Genomic DNA, 23,649 nt, shown 5'->3' on the forward strand with positions numbered 1-23,649 from the left:
TGTCCGAATTCAAACGACGCTTTGTTCACTGAGAAATTAATCAATTTAGGTTAAAAGTTTAATTTTCCCGCTAAATCGTGTGTTTTTGCGGCCCGAAGTGACATCACAGACCGCCCTGCAGCCTAGGGCCCCTTGATTCACGCGTCCGCCGTACAGGGCGGAGACACGTATACGCTAGCGCCGCCATTTGGGTCGCTCGCTCGCCGCCGAAGCAAGTCATTGTATCAAAACCACGCTACAATTATCGCCGCAACTCGGTTAACTGGCGACGTTTGAATCATCTTATCTGTTTCGCGTTGCTGGGTCGAGTGGCAAACGAAAAGAATGACTCGTTGAGCACGTTGACCAATTGCAGCGGCACGGGACCGTTCAAAGGGTGTCTCCACCCTGTACGGCAGCGTTGGCATGGAGGCGTTCACGCGTTTGTTTACGTAAAACCTAGATGGCGCCACCATACCATGGCATGCTGTTTTGTGCCTTTGGTTTGTTTTTGACTTTCTTTAAAGGAGCCATGAAGAGAAAATACAACTTCGTTTAATTTAAAAGAACTAGGATTCAGTACCTCACGCAGCTCCATTATAGCCACAAAAGGTGTTTTTTAACGAAAAAAGCAAGAAGTACCGTAAAAACCCGCGTATAATACGGACCCGCGTATAATACGAGGTGTAATTCGGGGACAGCAAAATCAGAAAAAAAGTTTTCATCCACATATGCGGGGTAAAAAGCACAGAATACATTTATTTGCACTGCAGTTACCGTTCAGTCATTGTCAGTTTTCGCTGGCACTGTCTCCCGACGTCCGCTCAGTCATCGTCAGGTTCGCTGCCACTGTCTCCTGAAGTAACCTTGTCGGAAATGTCTTCCCACACAAAGTGGCCCTCAGTGCCATCAAGGGCGTTCGAGATGCCGCATTTCTTAAAAAATAGCGACTGACGAGCTCCTCTGAGATGCTGGCGCACGTATCCGCGATACAGCCACAAAGCACCGCTGGAGAAGCCCGCGTCAGCCATCCGGTAGCTGTCACTTACGGGTCTCCTGACCTTATCCACTCTTGGTAGCTGGACCTGATGCAGTCTTTGAAAAGCTTGTTGATGCAAACGTCTAGCGGTTCCAGCTGGGATGTCATTCCTCCCAGAATGACATTGAGTTCGGTGCCGGGTTCGCGCAACAACTTCTTCACGGAATCGGCCAGGTAGCAGCGAAAGGCGTCCAACACGAGCACTGACGGGAACCCCAACAGTGCTCCAGGCCATCAGTTGCTTTCTCCACCTGCAAATGCTGCCTTCGGTGACGCCGAACTGCCGTCCTGCGGCGCAATTCCTGATGGTCTTGGTACATAAAATAACGTTTCTTTTAATTGCAGCCGAATACTGCCTTCATGTACCCTCCATCGTGATAGACTTTCGGTGAACGTCCCGATCCTTCACGTGGTCAAAACAATCAAAATAGCGCCGACTGAGAGAAGCAGCAGCCAGCTAACGCCATCGCAAGATGGCGCACCCTCCGCTGAAACCGAAACCGAAAGTGCACATTTTCGGCTGAAAACTTTGGGATCCACATATAATACGAGGCACAAATTTTACATAGTAAAATTTGGAAAAAAAACCTCGTATTATACGCGGGTTTTTACGGTTAAAAACTTTCAAATTTTGCGCCACAGTGACGTGTTATGAGCAAGAATGACGTCATACGGGCCAACAAGAAAACATAATTTTCAGTGCGTTAACTGCACGTTAGCATTCAAGTGGTGCGGTCAAATGGAACTAGAGGCCCCATTACAGACGTACAGTCATGTGTCGTCCCGACAAGTCAGTAAGGTGGCCGCCAATCACACAAACAAGGTTCCGTGACGTCATTGAAAAGTTGCGGGAAATTGGCTAGGGGGTCGCGACTGCTTCACACGTTTTCTTTAATATCTTCGTTATTTGTTCGAAGATTGCAATGATGTTGGTATCATTGTAATCGGGACTAAGCAGTCTTTCTAGTAAACCCAACTTGTATTTTGTCTTCATGGCTCCTTTAACCTGACTTGTTTTTGTTCTGGGAGAAAATCGTTGCCTGAAACATAGTGCTCGCTCGCCAAATATGGCCACGTAAGACACCGTAACGTCAATCAATCGGCCAGTATCGTCTGAGACGACCCCAAAGCTCCGCAGTTCTGTGCAGCTAAACAAGCATAGTGCGCGCAGTACCAACAGCAGTACTCATCGGTGCTTCTATGTTGACATGTGATTGAGTAACTTACAGCGTTTGTCCCATCATTCTTACGGCTTTAAAAAGAATGTGCCCTACATTGAAGCCCAAATAGCCCGTTCAGCAAGCTTATAAACTCTGCCTAATTTACGTTTGCTTTTGCCGTCCTCCGCCAATCGCGGAGCTGCCTCATGTGACATCATAGGTTCTGTTGCGGGAAATGAGCTAGTGGGTCGCATGGCCATTCCCTTTTTTCCTAATTATATAGCTTATTTGAGCGAAGTTTACGTTAAAAGTGGTGTCAGTATGATTCTAACGAGGCAATCTTTTTAATGAACCAAACTTCTGTTTTCTCTTCATTGCCCCTTTAAATGTACAATTATAGTAACATAGTGGATACCAAAAGAGTTCGCAGTAAGTTCGCGGTTAGGAGGCATGTATTTAAATGTACAAATATAGTAACATAGTGGATACCAAAAGAGTTCGCAGTAGGTTCGCGGTTATGAGGCATGTATTTAAATGTACAATTATAGTAGCATAGTGGATACCAAACGAGTTCGCAGTAGGTTCGCGGTTAGGAGGCATGTATTTAAATGTACTGTAAGGATGTCCATCGCCAGCGCAATTCACGAAGGAGCAACCGGAGTATACGAAGCACTGTCCACTCGCCATGAGAGGGTACGTGCCGAAACAGTAGAGCATCATCATCGCAGTCAAGTGACAACAATACACGGCAGCCACATCGCGAACGCTTTCAAGGAAGAAGAAGCTGCCTCTCGCTTTTGCTCTCTTTTTTTTAATTTCGAGTTTTTGACGCGCGGCATATGAGAGGCGGTTTAAAGATAAGAGGAGAAAAGAAAGTAGGAAGGAAAGAGAAAGAGAAGAAAATAGGGAGAGAGGGGCTGCCAAGAGCACAGAAGGTCACGAAACCGACAGGTTTTGAAGTCTACAGGTATGCATGCAGTCCAGTGGCATGCAGAAAATCCATAAGTGACCTGCAGTATTTATCGTCCTGCACCCAGCGGTTGTAGTCATCCGGTTTATCCCACCGGAGACCAACCTTTCTGAGCGCATCGTCTTGAGCGGTCCTTGTTCCCGCGCACGTCCACAAAAGATGCTTGGTGTCAGCTACAACCGCCGGAGACGGACACTTGGGACACGATGCTGGGTCGTCTTGTGAGTCCCCCAAGTCCAAGTGACTGAAGGTGTGAGGGCCACCCCAGCCCGAAGCCTCCTGAGGGAAACTTCCTCCACCCGGGAAAGATTAGGGGGCAGGGAGCAGACACACCGGGGAATTAGGGCACGTGTGTCCCTTCTCAGAAGGCATTTCCGGGCTAAAAGACGGGAGCGCGGATCACAAGGAAGGGGGCTAGGGGAGGATTCAGGGGGGGGAAGAAGAGTGAGAAATATGGTCCGCTAATTGATTCAGTAGATTCTGACCATGCCCCTGTACCCAATGTACACGGATCGTTAGCTCTGATGTTCTGTGGAGGCTGTGAATCTGCTCGCAGATAAGAGGTGTCTTCTTTACTTGCTTCAGGTGCTTCACAGCACTGAGCGAGTCTGTGTATATATACACCTCCGTGATGTTATGAAGTGCACTTACAGCATTGACTGCGTCATGAACAGCCTGGAGCTCCAGTAGCAGCGGGTCCGGAGAGTCGGTAGCGTAACACGCCGAGCCTTTGATTTCCGCGTGCGTGGCACTGACGAAAGCAGTCCGTCCTCCGTCCGGCAGAAAAGCTGCGTCTGTGTACAGTACGCAGTGGCCTTCAGGGACTCTGGTATCGGATGTTGGAGCTGGCTGGTCACGGCGACGAAGCTTCGTCATCTTATTCGTTGTCATTGTCGTGTACCGACACGGTGGAAGATCATCTGAGGTTGAAGTGACGGGGGACGCATGACAAAAATGGGAATAAAGCGCTGCGACCACTGGAATATACAAACGCTTCAGCTTCCTTCCTTCTTCACGCTGGTTTATAAGCTCCGATATAGTATTGAGCTGGGCGTGTTCCTGTAAGATGGGTATCGGGGTAAGACGAGGAAGTGCCGTGATGGTGCGCATGGCCTCTCTGTTTATAGTCTCCAGTTGCGCCCATTGTTGGATGGTAAGTCTGTGAAATTGCGCCTGGTAGAGTAGGCGCGGCTGGAGAGCAGCACGTACGAGTCTTCTAGCCACCTCCGTGCGGGCTCCTCCACTACGCGTTGCAATCCGGCGGATCAAGTGCAAGGTTGTCGAGGACTCCTTCCGTGCCTTTCGGAGCCAGTGAAAACCAGAACCCGACTGGTGGATCAGAAGTCCGAGCACCCGCAGCTCTTTGGCTGGTATGGCAGCTGAAACAATTTTAAGTTGAAAGTTAGCCATAGATGCTAACTTCCTTCCTGACTTATTAGCCACTTGTATGTAGCACGACTTCTTAGCTAAAATGTCTAAGACAGCTGATTCCGCAAATGCATGAAAAACATCTAGGGCTTGCTGGAGAGGACGGCACTGTAAACGGAGGTCGCGGTTTGTGGACCACAGTGTGTCTTCATCCGCGTAGATAATAAATCTCACGAAAAGGACGTCTTGCAACTTCCATGCCAAGGGTGCAAATGCGATGTTGAAGACTTGGTCAACAATTTCTTTCGGTAAGGCGCCCATTTCCTGGCCAATCCCCCTGAGTGGGTACGCGCCATTTCACTGGAACCACCACCACTACAGAGCGGACGTCGTGCTCTTGACTCCTGGAGCTGACTTTGAGCTGACTAGTCCTTTGGCCGTGGAATAAATCCTCCTTAGAGTTTTTGGTGGAGTGTGCGGGTCCCTCCCCGTCCTGGCCCCAGCTTCCCACCTCATCGGCCTTCGCGCAATCGTCGAGAGGGCGTGACCCGCGTTGGCAGTCGTTTCCTTACCCTGGAGGTAAGCAATCGGACACTTCAACCTCCTACAATGCCTCGCGACGATACCCCCCGCCTACGCCAACACCCATCGTCTGCTCTGGTGCGATCCGTGAGCGGGACCCTCCCAAGTACAACAGCACCGATGAGCAGGACGTCGACGACTGGCTTGCCGTGTTTGAACGGGTGAGCACTCATAAAAATTCGGACAACCGCCTCAAGCTCAATAACGTGGAATTTTCTTTGACTGGGCTCGCGGAGAAATGGTTCCTGAACAACGCAGCCCGTCTTGAAACGTGCCCAGAATTTAAAGCCGACTTCCAAGGAGTATTTGGACGCCCCGCTATACGAAAATTCCGGTCGGAGCAGCGCTTGCGCGAACGTGCACAGAAAAGTGGTGAAAACTTCACTTCGTACATCTAGGACGTCGTAGATCTGTGCAGGAGGATCGACAGCGCCATGCCCGAAACGGACAAGATCAAGCACATCCTGAAAGGCATCGAAGACGATGCCTTCCAAATGCTCCTCGCGAAAAACCCCCAAACTGTGGCAGAGGTCGTTACCATTTTCCAGAGTTTCCACGAGCTGCGTAGGCAGCGGGCTCTCACTCGGCGACCCGTCGCACAAGATCAGTTTATGTCCAGCTTTACTGCTAACGACAGTGACTGCACATTGTTTCAGCGAATCCAGCAGTTTGTCCTGCCTTCGTGCTCCCACGATATAATACTGGGGTGGGACTTCCTTTCCCAACATAGAGCTGTAATCGACTGTGGCCGTGCCGAAGTAGAGCTCTTCCCGTCCATAGATCCTACCACTGATGACCCGCCCGCTTCTTCTACCGTAAAACTGGTCCTCGCGGAAGAAGTTAGCATTCCTCCTCATTCCGCCGTCCTTGCTTCTTTATCGTGCCCATCTCTGTCCAATGCAACAGTACTCTTTACGCCTTCTACCCTGTTCTACCATCGATGAAATCTTCCGCTTCCTTTCTCCCTGCTTCCAATCCGCAACAGCCAAGCTACACTTCTTCTTTCTAACTACGGCTCATGTCCCTGTACCTTGTAACGCGCAGAGTGCGTCGGCCACGTCGAGACCGTAGCTTCTGTTGTCGCTGTAGATTTTCCGGATGATTTAACTACCCTTGACGTCAGTGGACTCTGCGCTCCTGCAGCAGCGACACCCCCACCGTCTGCAGATGTCTTTCTTCGCGCCGTTGATGACAAGCTTTCGTCGTCCGAACGAGACCAAGTTCTTGCACTGCTGCACCGATTTCGGACGTCTTTTGATTCTGTCCAGACTGGCCTGGGGCGTACCACCACTGTTGAACACACCATCGACACCAGGAGTCACGCACCATTAAGACAACGTCCCTACCGTGTTTCTCCTACTGAACGCCGCGTAATTGACGAACAAGTCGAGGACATGCTCCAACGTGGTGTGATTCGACCATCCACGAGTCCATGGGCGTCACGAGTGCTTATCAAGAAGAAAGACGGTTCTATTCGGTTTTCCGTCGACTACCGACAGCTTAACAAGATAACCCGCAAAGACGTATATCCTTTGCCACGACTCGATGACGCCCTCGATTGTCTCCAAGTCGCAGAGTTTTTTTCTTCAATCGACTTACGCTCAGGTTATTGGCAGGTCCCCATGGCGGAGGCTGATCGTGCAAAAACGGCCTTGATTACTCCAGATGACATCTACGAGTTTAACGTCATGCCGTTTGGCCTCTGCAATGCGCCTGCAACCTTCGAGCGAATGATGGACAACATTCTCCGTGGACTCAAATGTCAGACGTGCCTTTATTACCTGGATGATATTGTGGTCTTTTCTCCAGATTTTTCAACACATCTCATTCGACTTGAGAAACTTTTGACGTGCTTAACTACCGCAGGACTACAGCTAAACCTCAAGAAGTGCCGTTTTGCTGCCCGACAGCTTACCATCCTCGGCCACGTTGTCTCTAAAGCTGGTGTCCTGCCGGATCCTGCCAAATTGTGTGCTGTGGCAGATTTCCCGAAGCCGACATCAGTGAAGGCCCTTCGCAGCTTCATTGGGCTGTGTTCGTACTTTCGCCGCTTCGTACGGAACTTTTCTTTCCTCATCGCGCCACTTACACAGCTCCTCTGTAAGGAAGGCAGCATCTCTGAGTGGTCAACGGCTTGCGACGACGCTTTTACTAAACTGCGTCATCTCACAACTCCGCCAATCCTGCGCTATTTTGATCCCGACGCCCCTACAGAGATTCACACCGATGCGAGCGGAGTCGGTTTGGGGGCGGTTCTCGCACAACGGAAGACAGGTAATGACGACTACGTGGTCTCCTACGCAAGTCGTTCGCTAACAAAAGCCGAGACCAACTATTCTGTGACAGAGCGAGAATGCTTAGCTATTGTTTGGGCGCTTGCAAAATTCCGCCCATATCTCTACGGCAGCACTGTCGAGGTTTTTACGGACCACCACTCGCTTTGCTGGCTGTCAGCTCACTCAAAGATCCGTCCGGTCGCCAAGCACGCTGGGCTTTGCGACTCCAGGAATATGATATTCGCGTTACTTATCGGTCAGGCCTGCCGGAAGCACGATGACGCTGATGCCATTTCTCGCTCCCCGTTGCCGCATGAAAGCGACTCCAGGCATGAAAGATGCCTGGATTTCCTGCATCTTCAAATTCATGTCAGGCTCATCGGCGAAAGGTGCATCTCAAAATCTACGCCGGCAAGCGTCGCACTTCGCCGTTCGTGACGGTCTGCTGTTTCGACGCAACTACCAACCCGAAGGTCGCAAGTGGCTCCTAGTAATTCCGCGCCACCTACGTGCAGAAATATGCCCCTATTTTCATGATGAGCCGCACTGCGCCCATGCTGGTGTACCCAACACCAACCAACGTTTGCGCATGCGGCACTACTGGCGCGGCATTTACTGTTTCGTTCATCAGTTCGTTCGTTCCTGTGTTCACTGCCAACGCCGTAAATCTCCACCTCACCAAGGAATTGGACCTCAACAACCTTTACCATGTCCAGAACGATCCGTCGACCACGTCGGCATCGACATCTATGGGCCTCTCCCTTGCACGGCAGCTGGAAACAGGTGGGTTGCTGTCGCTGTTGACCACTTGACCCGATATGCAGAGACGGCAGCACTCCCGGCTGCAACTGCGCGTGAAGTTGCCCCTTTCCTCCTTCGGCACTTCATTCTACGTCATGGAGCGCCTAGAAAACTACTCAATGACAGAGGACGTTTTTTTCTGTCTGAAGTTATACAAGCCCTCCTCATAGCCTGCCGCACCATCCATCGCACCACAACGGCGTACCACCCACAGTCCAATGGTCTCACCGAACGTTACAACTGGACGCTAGGGGATATGCTCGCAATGTACGTGGCATCTGATCATTCTAATTGGATCACCATCCCTCCATTCGTTACATATGCGTATAACACTGCCACGCAAGCCACGACTGGCTTCTCTCCGTTTTTCCTTTTGTATCGACGCGTGCCCTCTTGTACGCTGGACACAATACTTCCTTATAGCCCTGATGACTCAGAGTGCACGCCCATCTCATACGTTGCGAAACACGCCGAAGAATGCCGCCAACTGGCACGTTCACTAATCAAGGAAGACCAACATCGACAGAAGACACAGCATGACGAAAAGACCTCTGCACCAAGCTTCTTACCCGGATCACTTGTTTGGCTGTGGGTACCAAGGACTGATCCTGGATTGAGCAGTAAGCTCATTTCGCGATACGATGGTCCCTACCGTGTCATTAAACGCACCTCCCCTGTCAATTACATTGTCGAGCCCGTTGCCCCATCACCCGACCAACCACGCCGCGGCCGTGATATAGTACATGTCCAGCGCCTCACGCCTTACGTTGAGCCTCTCACCATTTCGACTCCCTGATCACCAGGATGGCTCCTTTTCCCCGGGGGCAGTTGTAAGGATGTCCGTCGCCAGCGCAATTCACGAAGGAGCAACCGGAGTATAGGAAGCACTGTTCACTCGCCATGAGAGGGTACGTGCCGAAACAGTAGAGCATCATCATCGCAGTCAAGTGACAACAATACACGGCGGCCGCATCGCGAACGCTTGGAAGGAAGAAGAAGCTGCCTCTCGCTTTTGCTCTCGGTCAACGCGACAGAGCGGACTTCGTGCTCCTGACTCCTGGAGCTGACTTTCAGCGGACCAGTCCTTCGGTCTTGGAATAAATCCTCCTTACAGTACAATTATAGTAACATAGTAGATACCAAAAGATTTCGCAGTAGGTTCGCAGTAGGAGGCATGTATTTAAATGCAAAAATATAGTAACATAGTGGATACCGAAAGAGTTCGCAGTAGGTTCGCGGTTAGAAGGCGTGTATTTAAATGTACAAATATAGTAACATAGTGGATACCAAAAGAGTTCGCAGTTAGGAGGCATGTATTTAAATGTACAATTATAGTAACATAGTGGATACCAAAAGAGTTCGCAGTAGGTTCTCGGTTAGGAGGCATGTATTTAAGTTACAATTATAGTAACATAGTAAATACCAAAAGAGTTCGCAGTAGGATCGCGGTTAGGAGGCATGTATTTAAATGTACAATTATAGTAACACAGTGATACCAAAAGACTTCGCAGTAGGTTCGGGGTTAGGAAGCATGTATTTAAATTAACAATTATAGTAACATAGTGGATACCAAAAGAGTTCGCAGTGGGTTCGCGGTTAGGAGGCATGTATTGAAATGTACAATTATAGTAACGTAGTGGATACCGAAAGAGTTTGCAGTAGGTTCGCGGTTAGAAGGCATGTATTTAAATGTACAAATATAGTAACATAGTCGATACCAAAAGAGTTCGCAGTAGGTTCGCGGTTAGGAGGCATGTATTTAAATGTACAATTATAGTAACATAGTGGATACCACGACATGCGTATAGAACAAGGGTGAGGCCAATAACACGATGGAGGGATGAAATAGGGAAACTCTGTGGCCAACATTGCACTCGAGCGGCGCAGGACACGAGGTCTTGGAAGTCAATGGAACAGGCCTTCGCCCTGTAGTGGGCCTGAGTAGGCTGTGATTGCTTTTTTTTTATTTGCGATAGTATGCCCGTTGGCATAAATACTATGCTACAAGTATACGTGAACTCCCGTTTCGCGAACAAACGCAAGGAGGGAGCGGTGGTGGGGTCCCCATATCCACCGATGGAGGTCAGGTCGTCTGCCTAGGTGGAGGCCTGTGCCTCGAAGGTGTCGTGTTCTGGCCGCTTGCAATGAAGGGCACGTCCACGGCAAATGTTCTGTGTCGGCATCTTTGGCAGGAGCCGTGCAAAAGGGGCAGTTCTGGTCGAACGGGGCATGGTAGCGTGGTCGCCACTCCCGGGTAACAGCGGGAGAGAGGGCTACAGCAACACGAAGTCTTCGCAGCAAGACCTCCTCCCAGCGAGCGAGTCGGCTCGGGAGGTCCGTTCCACACGGTGGAATTAGAGCTCGTGTGGCGCGACAAAGATCTTCTTTCCTTTGTAAAAACTGTCCTGGTGTATCTAATGTCAGTAAAGGCAATGGTCGTGGAACAAATGCAGTGTGGCAGGCACCATCCGCCACAATGTGAGCGGGAAGCGTATTTCGCCGTACCCACGAGAGCCGCAGAGGGCAGGGGTACGTATCCAGTATGTCATGAATATCCCTCGAGATAGCCGAGTTGTTATTCACTCGACGTAAATCACGTATGGCAGCCGTGGAGTCTGTATAAATTTGTAAAGTAGTACCTCCAGGGGCTTGATGAAGAGCAGGAGTTAGTGCTTGCAAGCCGTCCCGGATGGCCGTAAGCTCAGCCAGCATAGACGGCAGGGTGCGGCGTGTTTCGTAGAAGCACGTTTGACAGGCCTCTGGGTGGGAAGGACATTGTAGTGCTGTCGTCACCACGTAGTCCTTGGCCCCAGCATCCACAAATGCCTGCATCACCTGGGGTTGAGACTCAGCCGCCAGTTCTTGTGCGACCGCGAAAAGCATATCAGTATATCCGTTGCATCGATTGTGAAGTTGCGTTAGTGGCCTGTTGTCGGTCACCTGGTGGTATAGCCAAGGTGGCCTGGTAACGACGCAGGCTGGAGATGTGGGTAGTGAACGACCCATGTAATTTCCTAACACCGCTGCCTCAGCAACAAAGGTGAGTTTATGCATGCGGGCGGACCGACGCTGGTGGACAAGCTCATCCAAGGTGTTAACTTTAGCTTCAGCCTGAAGAGCAGGTATTGGTGTTATTCTAGGGAGGCAGGTAATTGCACGCATTGCGGCTCGGTTAACTGCCTCAAGTCGAGCCCACTCCGCCTGGTTGAGGTGTTGGAATTGTGCCTGGTAAACAAGCCGAGGCTGGAGTACAGACCGCACCAATAGACGGGCCATTTTGGAGCAGGAGCCACCAGACTTCTGTGAGATGCGTCGGATGAGGTGAAGCATCTGTCCCGCTTTTTCGCGAGCTGAACGTATCCACATAGACGCTGACCCAGACGCATAAATGTCTAATCCAAGCACGCGAAGTGAGGTGGCAGTGCGTACTGGTCGCCCGCAGAGTTGCAATGCGACTGAAGACATCGCTAGTCGGCGACGGCCCCAAGCACTGGCCACAGGCAGAATAGCTGTCTTTTCGGGGGAAAGTGTCAGTCCAGCATATTCGCACCATTTCTGAGTGTCAGACAAGGCTTTTTGGAGGCACGCGGTTTGCCGAGTCAGGTCTGAGTGTACAGCCCACACTGTGACGTCATCCGCGTACATCAGAAAGTGCATATCAGGCATAGAGCCGAGATGCCAGGCCAGCGGTAACATAATAACATTAAAAAGGAAGGTAGAGATTACCGATCCCTGAGGCACTCCGCGGACATGCGTAAAGTGACCGTAACTCGTCCTACCAATGCGAACCGAAAAGGATGTTGTTTTGGTTGTTGTTGATGATGACGATGATGTAAATCTGCAGTGTGTATTGCTTCTGCAGTTCTTTTCTTTTTTCATGCATTTATACGTATGTTGCTTTTTAGCATTGACAAATAAAAAGGCATAGAATCGTCCGTGCTACCCTTGCCTCGTTAAGAGGGCATAGTCGCTGCGAAGTCCCTAACTGGCCTTTTAAAGCGAAGCTTTCGATGCCTCACTAAATAGCGTCGCTCGCCGCGCAAAACCCACTGCAGGAAAGCCGCTCTTACACAGTGGGTTTCACAAAACCATGATGATGATAAGCCAAGGCCTATCGAGCGCCTCTAGAAAAGAAAAACTTGTTCAGTATCAAAACAGCCTCCTTCGCGTTATGAAGCTGACGTCAATCCGATTGCCCCATACCCGACAAGGCCGAAGCAGTCTGGATTTTGGGCTGTCCTTTTAACTTAGGTAACATAAGAGAGGGCTTCTCGTTTGATCATCTTTATTTTAAGAAATGAGTTCTGATTTTTTCCCTGTGCTCTCTGGCATCTCTGATGTTGAATATTTGGTTGGTTTTGACTTGTTTTCTGTTGGAGGTTCGATTGGTATTAATTGTGTATACTGGACATTGCAGCGCCCAGCACATCCCCTGCACAAGTAGTCAAAGAAAACAAATATTTGTGATGATATAATGATGATGATAATAATAAAAAGTGCTTATTGCCACAACAGAAAAATTACAATAATCAACAGGGCTGGCGACGCCAACAAGGGCTTGTGAAACGCGTGGTACGGCAATGTTGCCATGGCAATACAAATGGTACACTGACAACATGAAAACGGTAACACCACTTAAAAAAGAAGAAACGCACGCGCATTGTAATTATACTTCTGCTCCATTATTTTGCTTCGCATGATTGATTGTAATGAAAACCTAACTCTTCTTGGCCAATCCCCCTAAGTGGGTATGCGCCATTTTTCGGGCCACCACCACCTAACGGTGAAAATGTAATACCATGGCACGGAACCGACATAATAAGGGAGGGAAAAACAAGACAAAAACCAAGACAACGTATCTGCAAGTTCAAAAGCAATGCACTGAGACGAAAAGCGGGACCTCAATCTGGTAACTTCATTGAACAAGTTAAATTGGATTCAACCTCTCCTTAAGCATTGTTTTTCGATATTGATAAAAAAGACATTTTAAGACAACTCGTTAAACAATTTAGTAATGAACACTGAGCGCTGAGATTCTCCTTATCTCGTTGATGACCGAGACATAACGTAAAGCACGCGATAACGGAGCATGCGCGAAGGTTTGTGCTCAACTTTGAATTCTGTGCTTCGAAATTACCTCAACACCACTGTTCGCATCAAGACTGAACGAAAAGAAGCGAAGCCTAGTGCGGCGAATACATTCTGAGACAAAAGTGAAACGAAGTATTGCCCCCCACTTTTAAGATCATTTTTAACAAAGTATCAATACGGGTCTCTCAGTGTGCGGAAACGAAAACGAAAACCACTATACAACACCTTAATATGGCGTAAGCAACTGCATGTACAATAGCTTTTTTTACAGCCAAGCTGTATACCTCTACCCCCAACGGTTTCATCGCCGTAGTCACAAATGATGTCCATGGGTAAAAACGCCAAGGCGCCAAGGCCTAAGATGCCGAGCCCATGCGTCAGGCTAATAAGGCGTACGGCATAGAGCTAACATAGAGCTAAAGCTAATCAGACATAAAGCATAGGGTAAAGCATAAACTTCATTATCAAACAGTCAATCAAGAAACGAGTGCCGATACTCTGTACCCTTAACTAGAAACACTAGCGGAGCGCAAATGGCAAGCCCGCCGAGACGACGAGAAACATCTCATACCGTCGTCCATCACCATTTGTTCTGGTTTACAACCTCTTTGCTGGACATGCACTTTCGGAGGGCGGGATGGCGACCAGTTTTTTGACAGGAAGGAGGACAATACTTTTGCACTGATACAATATAGCCACGCAACATATCTCAGCTTGCGCCAGAAGTGTGCCAAATGGGTATCCCGAAACATGTTCGAATCACATAATATTCCCAAGGATTTTATCGATTCTACATACTCTGCTGGGGCACAAAGTATGGTGCACAAGATTTGGAGTGCAAATAAATTTGTGGATCAATTTCCGTCGTCATAAAAAGATTTCTAAAACAAACAAATTTTGTATTTGAGATGTTGACTGCAAAGAAGGTTTAAAAAATTTAACAAAGGATTATAAAACCACGACATTTGAAATTTAAAACTTGATTCGTAGATTATTTTCACGACACATCGCTACCAGTGACACAAGTGAAGGCTGGAAGTAAACTGACGCTGCTAGAGCTACGCCACCTAACCCGATCATCATTCCCAAACCTATCCTAACGTTACCGACCTATATTAGGTTGAACTAACGTAAACCAACATAAACGAACCCAACCCCACCTAACTATACCGCAGAGAAGCCATATAAAACCCGGACTTAATCAAGTAGAAGTCCAGTGTGCCGATGTCGTTATGACAGCAAGAACAAACCAACTGCTCAAGGATTCGCAAACAAAATCCCAATGAACGAGATCTTGTAAAGTACCGAAACCGCAAAAAAAACGTCACCCGGTTCAGGATTCGAACCGTGGTCTCGTATCAAAACTGGCACCATACCACAGTGCCAAGACACAGCTGGCGGAACAGTTTCTCCCGGAGTATTCGTCTCTCAACAATGCTCCAGGTAGCGTGCTCAGCCAGTCACAGGTGACTGGCGAGAGAAATCCTCCTGCATTTGTAGCATCTGCAGGCAGAGTGTACACTGCCAAAAATAAATGTATTTTACCACTCCAACACCCAACAAACTACGTCAGAACAGAAGCAGGAAGTTTTCAAGCTATGCGAACAAGGTTCGATAACGCACTCGAGTTGCACTCTGCGAGGTGAAGCTCTCAGAGTCCCTCAAATATTTTTTTAATTACGGATGAGGACAACACCCGTCGGACATGCTCACCAACCTCGCTTAATTTTTTCCGCGAATTCTTTTTTGGGTGCTTTATACGGACATCGCACGATAGGGCAGCTAAGGTGCTGGAGTGGAATGTCTCTATCAGACTGGTGCAAGAACCGGTTGATAATTGTCTTCTTGTCCCGGTTCGTGTGGGCTCAAGTAACATCTGGCGCTGCTTTGCAGACAGTCCCACTAGGCTTGTACTCTTTTGAGCCATCATCATCACCGCCTATGTTCCCGCGAACACGCGCTGAAAGAAGACGCACGTTCTCTCCTCAGTGGCGTACCAAACACGCGCCGTCCGCTTGTTCCCCTCAGACTCCATGCCCAACGCGATGGAAACCGCGTCTCCTTCAAGCGTGGGGCTCACCACGCCCTCGGTTCCCACCCGGAGCTTCACCCTGATCCGGAGAAGCAGCTGGCCCGAGAGGTGGGTGTCGCCGCAGAACCGACCGTTGTTCCCCGGTGGCGCACACAGCGGGAGCAGCTCGGCGGGCCCTCCGCCCGAAGACCTCTCGCATCCGGGCTGCTGGCTCCGCTACGCGTCGTTCGTGCTGAGCCTTGTCGTGGTCGCCTCGGCGGCCATGTTCGCGACGCCGGCTTTGCTGCTTACCATGACTCGATGCCCCTTCGGCTGTCTCTCACTGGAGAACGACCTCATCCGGTCGATTAACACGAGCGTGCACCCGTGCAACGATTTCTACGAGTGAGTTGCTCATGACTAGCGAACAGATTTTAATTCAAAAGCCTATTTTGTTCCTTGCTCTCCTATGGCCCCGCTTTGATATGTGAGCATGAATCCGAGGTTAAGAAGGGTCTTTATGTTGTTTTTACAGTGCCTTTAAAAGCCTAGTTTGGCGTTTGTGCCTAAATGCCTCAAAGTACCTATTTTTAGGCACATATATGAACACTATTTAGCCTTAAGTTTTGTTTTCTGTTGTAGTATGATAACGTTATTGAGGTTGCCGGGCAGAATTGAATGTTTCGAACTGTGGTGTTCAACCTTGTCCCCTAGCTTAAAGGAGCCATGAAGACAAAATACAAGTGTGTGTTATTCGAGAGATTTCGACTTTTATAGAGCCCCCGGTGCTTGCCCGAATGCAAGCGATGGTTTATGCGCCGAGAAATTATTTAAGATAAAATTTTGAACTTCCCACTAAATCGTACGTTTTCATGGTCTAAGGAACTGACCAATCTGCAGCCGATTGGGAAGCCTTGCTTACTGTTAGTGAGCATAGATGGCGCCACCATACCGTCGCTAGCAAGGATTGATTGATTGATTCAAGCCTTTATTGGAGGAAAGGGGAGGCCCGGAGGCCGTGCATGGGGGAATGGGAAGTGAAGGGAAGGGGGTAGCAAAAGGTCTTCGTCGCACAATTGAACGTCCCTTCTTTGAGCACTCATTTTGCGTTCATGATATTGTCGCGAAGACAAGGACGATGCAGTTGTCTTGAATGAGAAACACGTTTATTGGAGCGAACTTGTGCTCCCCTAACAACTCAAAAGAATACAGAGGCGGCGAAGCAGGGGTCAACAAAGTGACTTGCGTCGGCGAGTGTCGTGGAATCGAATGCCCCGGCGTCTGCTCTGCAGGCTTTTTATCTTTCGGCGCGCGTGGTTCTGGAACCGTCGATTCGCATCGAGAACTTTGTAGATGCAAGAAGATTATTCCGGGATGTTCACGTTAGATCGGAATGCTCTCCCTATCAGAACAGATAACACATGCGACACAGAAAGAAAGAATGGAACACGCGCTTCCCTTGGCGCAGAGATAACACAGACCGGCGCAGCCGGGCGGTAAAAGCAAAACACAAATAAACAAACCCAATGTATGGTTCGCGGCATTACCCCCCCTCTAAGGGTGCATCGACCCGATGCTAACATAAGCGACAGTCCAAAAATAAAAATAAAATTCGTTATCGACCGTAGAAAGGTTTTAAGCGAACCACGTGGACGACTTCGGGCCGCGTGCGTCGTCGTGATGTTCCGGAATCACCATCGGGGATCACCTGGTAGGTAAGTTGGCCGACACGTCGCAGAATCTGGTAGGGTCCGAAATACCGTCGCAGAAGTTTCTCGCTCAGTCCGCGTCGTCGGATGGGAGTCCAAACCCACACACGATCCCCTGGTTGGTACTCGGCGTCTCGGCGTCGGAGGTTGTAGCGGCCGGCATCCACCAGCTGCTGGTCCGTTATACGAACTCGAGCGAGCTGGCGGGCCTCCTCCGCACGTTGAAGATATCCGTGGACGTCGGCGTTGAGGTCGTCGTCTTCTACATGCGGAAGCATGGCGTCGAGCATCGTAGTCGGCCTTCTACCGTAGACAAGCTCGAACGGCGTCAGCTGCGTCGTCTCCTGGATAGCCGTGTTGTACGCAAACGTGACACACGGGAGCACTTCGTCCCAAGTCTTATGTTCAACGTCAACGTACATTGACAGCATATCTGCGATTGTCTTGTTCAGACGTTCTGTTAGTCCGTTCGTTTGGGGGTGGTACGCCGTCGTTCTTCGGTGATCCGTGTTGCTGTAGCGTAATACTCCTTGCATCAGCTCCGCAGTAAATGCCGTTCCGCGGTCGGTGATTAGGACTTCCGGGGCTCCATGTCGCAGCACAACTTGGCTTATAAAGAACTTTGCCACTTCTTGTGCAGTCCCCCTCGGAAGAGCGGCGGTCTCTGCGTAGCGCGTCATGTAGTCTGTCGCTACGACAATCCACTTGTTCTGTGATCGTGACGTAGGGAACGGGCCTAAAAGGTCCATTCCAATCTGTTGAAATGGTCTCGAAGGGACGGCGATCGGTTGCAGAAGTCCGGCGGGTCTTGTCGGCGGCGTTTTTCGTCGCTGGCAGTCACGGCAGCTCCGGACGTAGTGGGTGACGTCTGAGGTAAGGCCGGGCCAGTAGTACCTCGCCTTGATTTTTCCAATAGTGCGGGCTGTGCCAAGATGTCCAGAGGACGGGTCGTCGTGGCACGCTTCCAAAATTTCGTCACGAAGGTCCGCGGGGATGACGAGAAGGTAATTCGCTCTTGTTCCGGGGCTGAAATTCTTCTTCACGAGGACGGAGTTTCTGAGGCTGAATGCTGGCAAGCTGCGTTTGAAGGTCCTAGGAACGTCAACGTTGCATCCCTCGAGGTACTCGATTATGACGCGTAAGTCGGGGTCGGCACGCTGCTGGGCGGCTAGGTCGCTCTCCGCCACGATCCCGAAGAAAGCGCTGTCTTCATCAGCGTCTTGTGGTGGTGGGTCGACGGGGGCGCGGGACAGGCAGTCGGCGTCGGAGTGTTTCCTGCCGGATTTATAAACGACTGTAACGTCGAACTCCTGCAGGCGCAAGCTCCACCGCCCAAGACGGCCGGAGGGGTCCTTCAAATTGGCGAGCCAACACAGCGCATGGTGGTCTGTTACAACCTTGAATGGCCTTCCATACACGTATGGGCGAAATTTTGAAATCGCCCATATAATAGCCAGGCACTCTTTCTCAGAGGCAGAATAGTTTTTCTCCTCCTTCGACAGACCACGGCTGGCATAGGCGATTACCCTTTCGCAGCCGCTTTGCTTTTGGACAAGGACGGCACCCAAGCCTATATCACTGGCGTCCGTGTGCATTTCCGTTTCGGCATTTTCGTCGAAATGAGCGAGCACGGGCGGGCTTTGCAGGCGTTTTTGCAGCTCGCAGAATGCTTTTTCTTGGTCGTTTTCCCAGCTGAAAGGGGTGCTATCTTTCGTCAAGCGCGTGAGTGGCTCTGCAATCCGGGCGAAGTTTGCGACGAAGCGCCGGTAGTATGCGCACAGCCCGAGAAATCTTCGCACGCCCTTCTTGTCTTTCGGCCTTGGGAAGTTCGCAATGGCTGAAGTTTTTGCCGGGTCAGGTAGGACTCCCGCGGCGTTGACGACGTGGCCCAAGAACTTGAGTTCCCCGTATGCGAAACGGCACTTTTCAGGTTTCAGCGTCAACCCCGACATACGAATGGCCTCGAGTACAGACTCCAACCTTGCAAGGTGTTCGTCGAAAGTCCGGGCGAATACCACTACGTCGTCGAGGTATACGAGGCAGGTGTGCCACTTAAGGCCAGCTAGCACAGTGTCCATGACTCTTTGAAACGTCGCTGGTGCTGTGCACAGCCCAAACGGCATCACCTTGAACTCGTATAGGCCGTCTGGGGTTATAAATGCAGTCTTCTCTCGGTCTCTCTCGTCCACTTCAATTTGCCAGTAGCCGGTCTTCAGGTACATCGATGAGAAGTACTTCGCGTGGCAGAGGTGGTCGAGGGCGTCGTCGATTCGGGGGAGTGGGTACACGTCCTTTTTCGTGATTTTGTTCAGTCGCCGGTAGTCAACACAAAACCTTAATGTGCCGTCTTTTTTCTTTACGAGTACGACGGGCGCAGCCCAGGGGCTTTTCGATGGCTGTATAATGTCGTCGCTGAGCATGTCGTCGACTTGAGTCCGGATGGCTTCCCGTTCGTGTGAAGAGACGCGGTACGGTGACTGTCGGGTAGGCCGGGCTCCATCTTCGGTTATAATTCGGTGCTTCGCTAGAGGGGTCTGACGTAGTTTTGCGCTCGACGAAAAACATTCGCTATAGCGACGCAGCAAAGCCAATAATTTGTTCCGTTGTTCTTGCGGTAGCGCCGGATTCACGTCGAAGGGCTGCGGGAGCTTGAAGGTTTCTACGGGTGTGCGTTCAAAGTCGGCGACCGCGATCACGTCACTTGCTTCTTGCGCTTCTTCGAGGAATGCAATTGCCGCGCCCTTGTTTAAATGCTGGTACTCCTCGGTGAAATTAGTAACCAGAATGTGGGATTGGTGTTCCTTGAAGCGCGCAATGCCTCTTGCGACCGACACACCACGGTCGAGAAGCACCCTTTGATCAGTGTCTACGATAGCGTCGACGTCAGGAGCAGCATTTTCACAGTAGACTGCGACCATCAAGCTTGCGCGGGGTGGCAGGGTGACATGATCATCGGCAATCCTTACAGCAGCCCGTCGTTCGGGGTTCGGTTCCGGCGTCATGGAGTGATTGGGGGAAAAAGTTATTGACTTGGTCTGCAGATCGATTATTGCACCGTTGTCCATCAAAAAGTCCATTCCAAGAATTACGTCGCGGGAGCAGTTAGGCAGAATGACGAACGCCGCAGGGTACGTTGTGCCGTCTATGGTGACGCGCGATGTGCACGTTCCACTTGGCGTCACGAGGTGGCCTCCTGCTGTGCGTATGTGCGGACCGTCCCATCTGGTCATAACTTTCTTCAGTTTAGACGCAAATGGTCCGCTCATTACCGAATAGTCAGCTCCCGTGTCTACGAGGGAGACTACGTCAAAGCCGTCGATGGACACCTTGACGTCAGATGCAGTCTTCCTCGAGTTCCGGGTTCGTCGGGGCGTCGTATCTCTGCTTGTACGTGTTGACGGTCGGGCAGTGTGCATCGTCGTTGTCCTCGTCTTCTCAACGGACGTCTTGGTCAGGTCGGGTACGCGTCGCGCCGTGTAGCTGTCGTCGTGTTCAGGAGTCTCGTTAGGGCTAGGTCGGGTCGTCGGGATGAGGGCATGTCGTGAATGATGGTCTTCAGCGAGTCGCTGCGTCGTTGGAGGGTTTTCATTTTTCCGCCGTTGTGCAACTTTACCTCCCGAAGTTGCTGCTTTTAGTTTCCCCCGCGTGGGCTGGGGGACCTTCCACGTGAGAAGTCAGCAGTGCTGCGGCGGTTTGGTGACTGAGACGGGTAGGGCGACGGTGAACGGTTGAAGCGGGCTGGTCCTCGGTTGGTGTTGGAGAGGTATGCTTCGATCTCAGCAGGGCGCTGGCCGTATCGGGGGCGTGGGGCGTCGACGGAGAACCCTCGCAAACCGAGCCTCTTGTAGGGACAGCGACGGTAGATGTGGTCGGCCTCTCCGCAGTGGTAGCACAGCGGGCGATTATCGGGCGTTCGCCACACGTCGGTCTTCCTTGGCGTCTGGTATTGGTCTACAGGGCGTCGGGCGGGTGGCGTTGGACGGCGGTATGGCTCATCCTCTTGACGACGGGTTGGAGCAGGGCGGGGTTGACGAACAGCCGAGGAGTAGGTCATGGCTTGTGGTTCGCGGGGTGCTTCTGACGGCGTAGAAGTTCCCAGTGCGTTTTGGACTTCTTCTCGGATTACGTCGGTCAGGGAAGCCACTTGAGGTTGCGGCGTCGTTGGAAAAAGCTTCCGAAGCTCCTCCCTGACCACTGCTCGGATGGTCTCTCGCAATGTATCGGAGCTTCCATTTGCAGCACCGATGGTCTCCGAGAACAGCGCGTTGACAGGGCGGTCGTACTGCCTCGTTCGAATTTCTAGCGTCTTCTCCATCGCGGCCGCCTCAGACGCGAATTCGGCCACTGTCTTCGGAGGGTTACGGACTAGACAAGCAAAAAGCTCTTGCTTCACTCCTCGCATTAGAAACCTGAGCTTCTTTTCCTCGGTCATTTCAGGGTCCGCACGACGAAAAAGTCGCTTCATCTCCTCAACGAAAATCACGACTCCTTCGTTGGGGTGCTGCGTTCGAGTTTCAAGCAAAACCGCAGCTCGCTCTTTTCTCACCACGGTAGTGAAGGTCTTAAGGAACTCCCTCTTGAATTGCGTCCAGTCGGTCAAAGAGCTCTCATGGTTCTCGAACCAAGTTCGAGCAGCATCTTCTAAGTAAAAGAAGACGTGCCGGAAAGTTTCTTCGTCGTCCCACCTGTTGAAGATGCGGACGCGCTCCAACTTCTCCAACCATTCTTCGGGGTCTTCAGCGGGGGCTCCCCGGAACGATGGCGGTTCTCGGGGCTGTTGCAGGATGATTGGCGACGTTGTTTCTTGCACCATGGTGTTGGTTGCAGCGTTCCTTCTCTTGGGCCCTTCTGGCAGAAGACCGAACTCGGGTAGCAATCCTTGCAGTCGGGGGCTTTCTCTGGTTGGACTGGCTTGGCGGCTTCGAGATGTCGTAGAGGGCATAAAGGCTTAGTACCCAGCACCTCTACCAGATGTCGCGAAGACAAGGACGATGCAGTTGTCTTGAATGAGAAACACGTTTATTGGAGCGAACTTGTGCTCCCCTAACAACTCAAAAGAATACAGAGGCGGCGAAGCAGCGGTCAACAAAGTGACTTGCGTCGGCGAGTGTCGTGGAATCGAATGCCCCGGCGTCTGCTCTGCAGGCTTTTTATCTTTCGGCAAGCGTGGTTCTGGAACCGTCGATTCGCATCGAGAACTTTGTAGATGCAAGAAGATTATTCCGGGATGTTCACGTTAGATCGGAATGCTCTCCCTATCAGAACAGATAACACATGCGACACAGAAAGAAAGAATGGAACACGCGCTTCCCTTGGCGCAGAGATAACACAGACCGGCGCAGCCGGGCGGTAAAAGCAAAACACAAATAAACAAACCCAATGTATGGTTCGCGGCAATATTAAGGCTCTTCGCAGGATGGGTAGTCACCCCCAGGCTACACTAATCTCGCAAGGCCACTCTGTATGCCATAATTGCCTAGTGCTTGCAGAAAACCGATTTCGTGATTTGGAGGGTGCAGAGTGTTCGTGTCTGGAGGGACGTGACGGAGCAAGTCCTGTCTTTGGAGCGCGAAATGGCTGCACACCCACGTGAGGTGGTGAAGGTCAGATGATACGTTCTCTTGGCAATAAGGGCAATACGGGGGTGGTTGCCCATTCGGATGGTACCATTTCCTCGTAACAGAGGGCGTGTAGGCACTGTTGGCGATGCTTTTATTGATGAATATCTCGGCAACCCTTGGTATTTGAAGGCTCTGTGGCAGATATCCTTTAGGAGTTTGACGTAATAGGGTAATCTTGCGTTGAACACGCCTAGCATCCAGTTCCAGGCGCGGGTTCATGCAAGGCACGACGGCAGAAGGGGAGGGAGGTAATGAAGCGCTCTCCCTGGCAGCATCGTGTGCTGCTTGGTTCCCCGACTGGAAATCCGTGTGACCTGGTGCCCACGCCACGCGTATCGTAACACCATTTCGCGAAAGATGTTGAAGGGATAGCGTAATGATGTTGGCTATAGGGTGGTCTGAATATGGTTTCCGGAGTTCTTGCATGACATCATGGGAATCGGTCAATATGCGTGCCATTTGAGGTGTATTCGCAGAGTACGTTAAATGGTCCAGTACGGCCAGTACGCCCCGTAGCTCCGCTTCAAGGGGTGAACAGGTGTTCAGCTCGAGCCCTGCAGCGCCATCCAGGTGTGGTGCCTCTGGAGATCTCCATGCTACACCGATGCGTCCGTCGCGAATACTGGCGTCAGTGTAGATGTCAATTTCCCCAGGGCGTTTGCTCATCTGGAGTCGTCGTTGAGCCTGTTGTCGGGCTTGGGGGTGCCTTCTGGGTATGTTGGTGTTCTGATGCATTACGACCTGAGTCGTGCGTTCCCAGGGCGGTGGTGGTGCAGCGGGCAACGTGGCAGGATCGAGTTGTCTTCTGTTGTCCCAGGCCACAAGAGCCAGGCCTTGGCTTGTCAGTTCGCGTCTCGCAGCGTTCTGGGCGATGGTTGCTTCTATTAGTGCGGGCAGCGGTGGCAGAGCCACAGAATCTTCAAGCGCCGCTATACGGGTGTGTCGAGGCAGGCCAGTTATTGTGCGGCGAACAGCTCGATATAGAATGTCGACATGTTTCATTTGGGTGGCGGTGAGGTCGTACACCGGAGCCCCATAACAT

Source organism: Haemaphysalis longicornis, unplaced genomic scaffold, assembly GCF_048455015.1.
Source record: "Haemaphysalis longicornis isolate Haplotype H1 unplaced genomic scaffold, Haemaphysalis longicornis Haplotype H1 scaffold_10, whole genome shotgun sequence".
NCBI lineage: Eukaryota > Metazoa > Arthropoda > Arachnida > Ixodida > Ixodidae > Haemaphysalis > Haemaphysalis longicornis.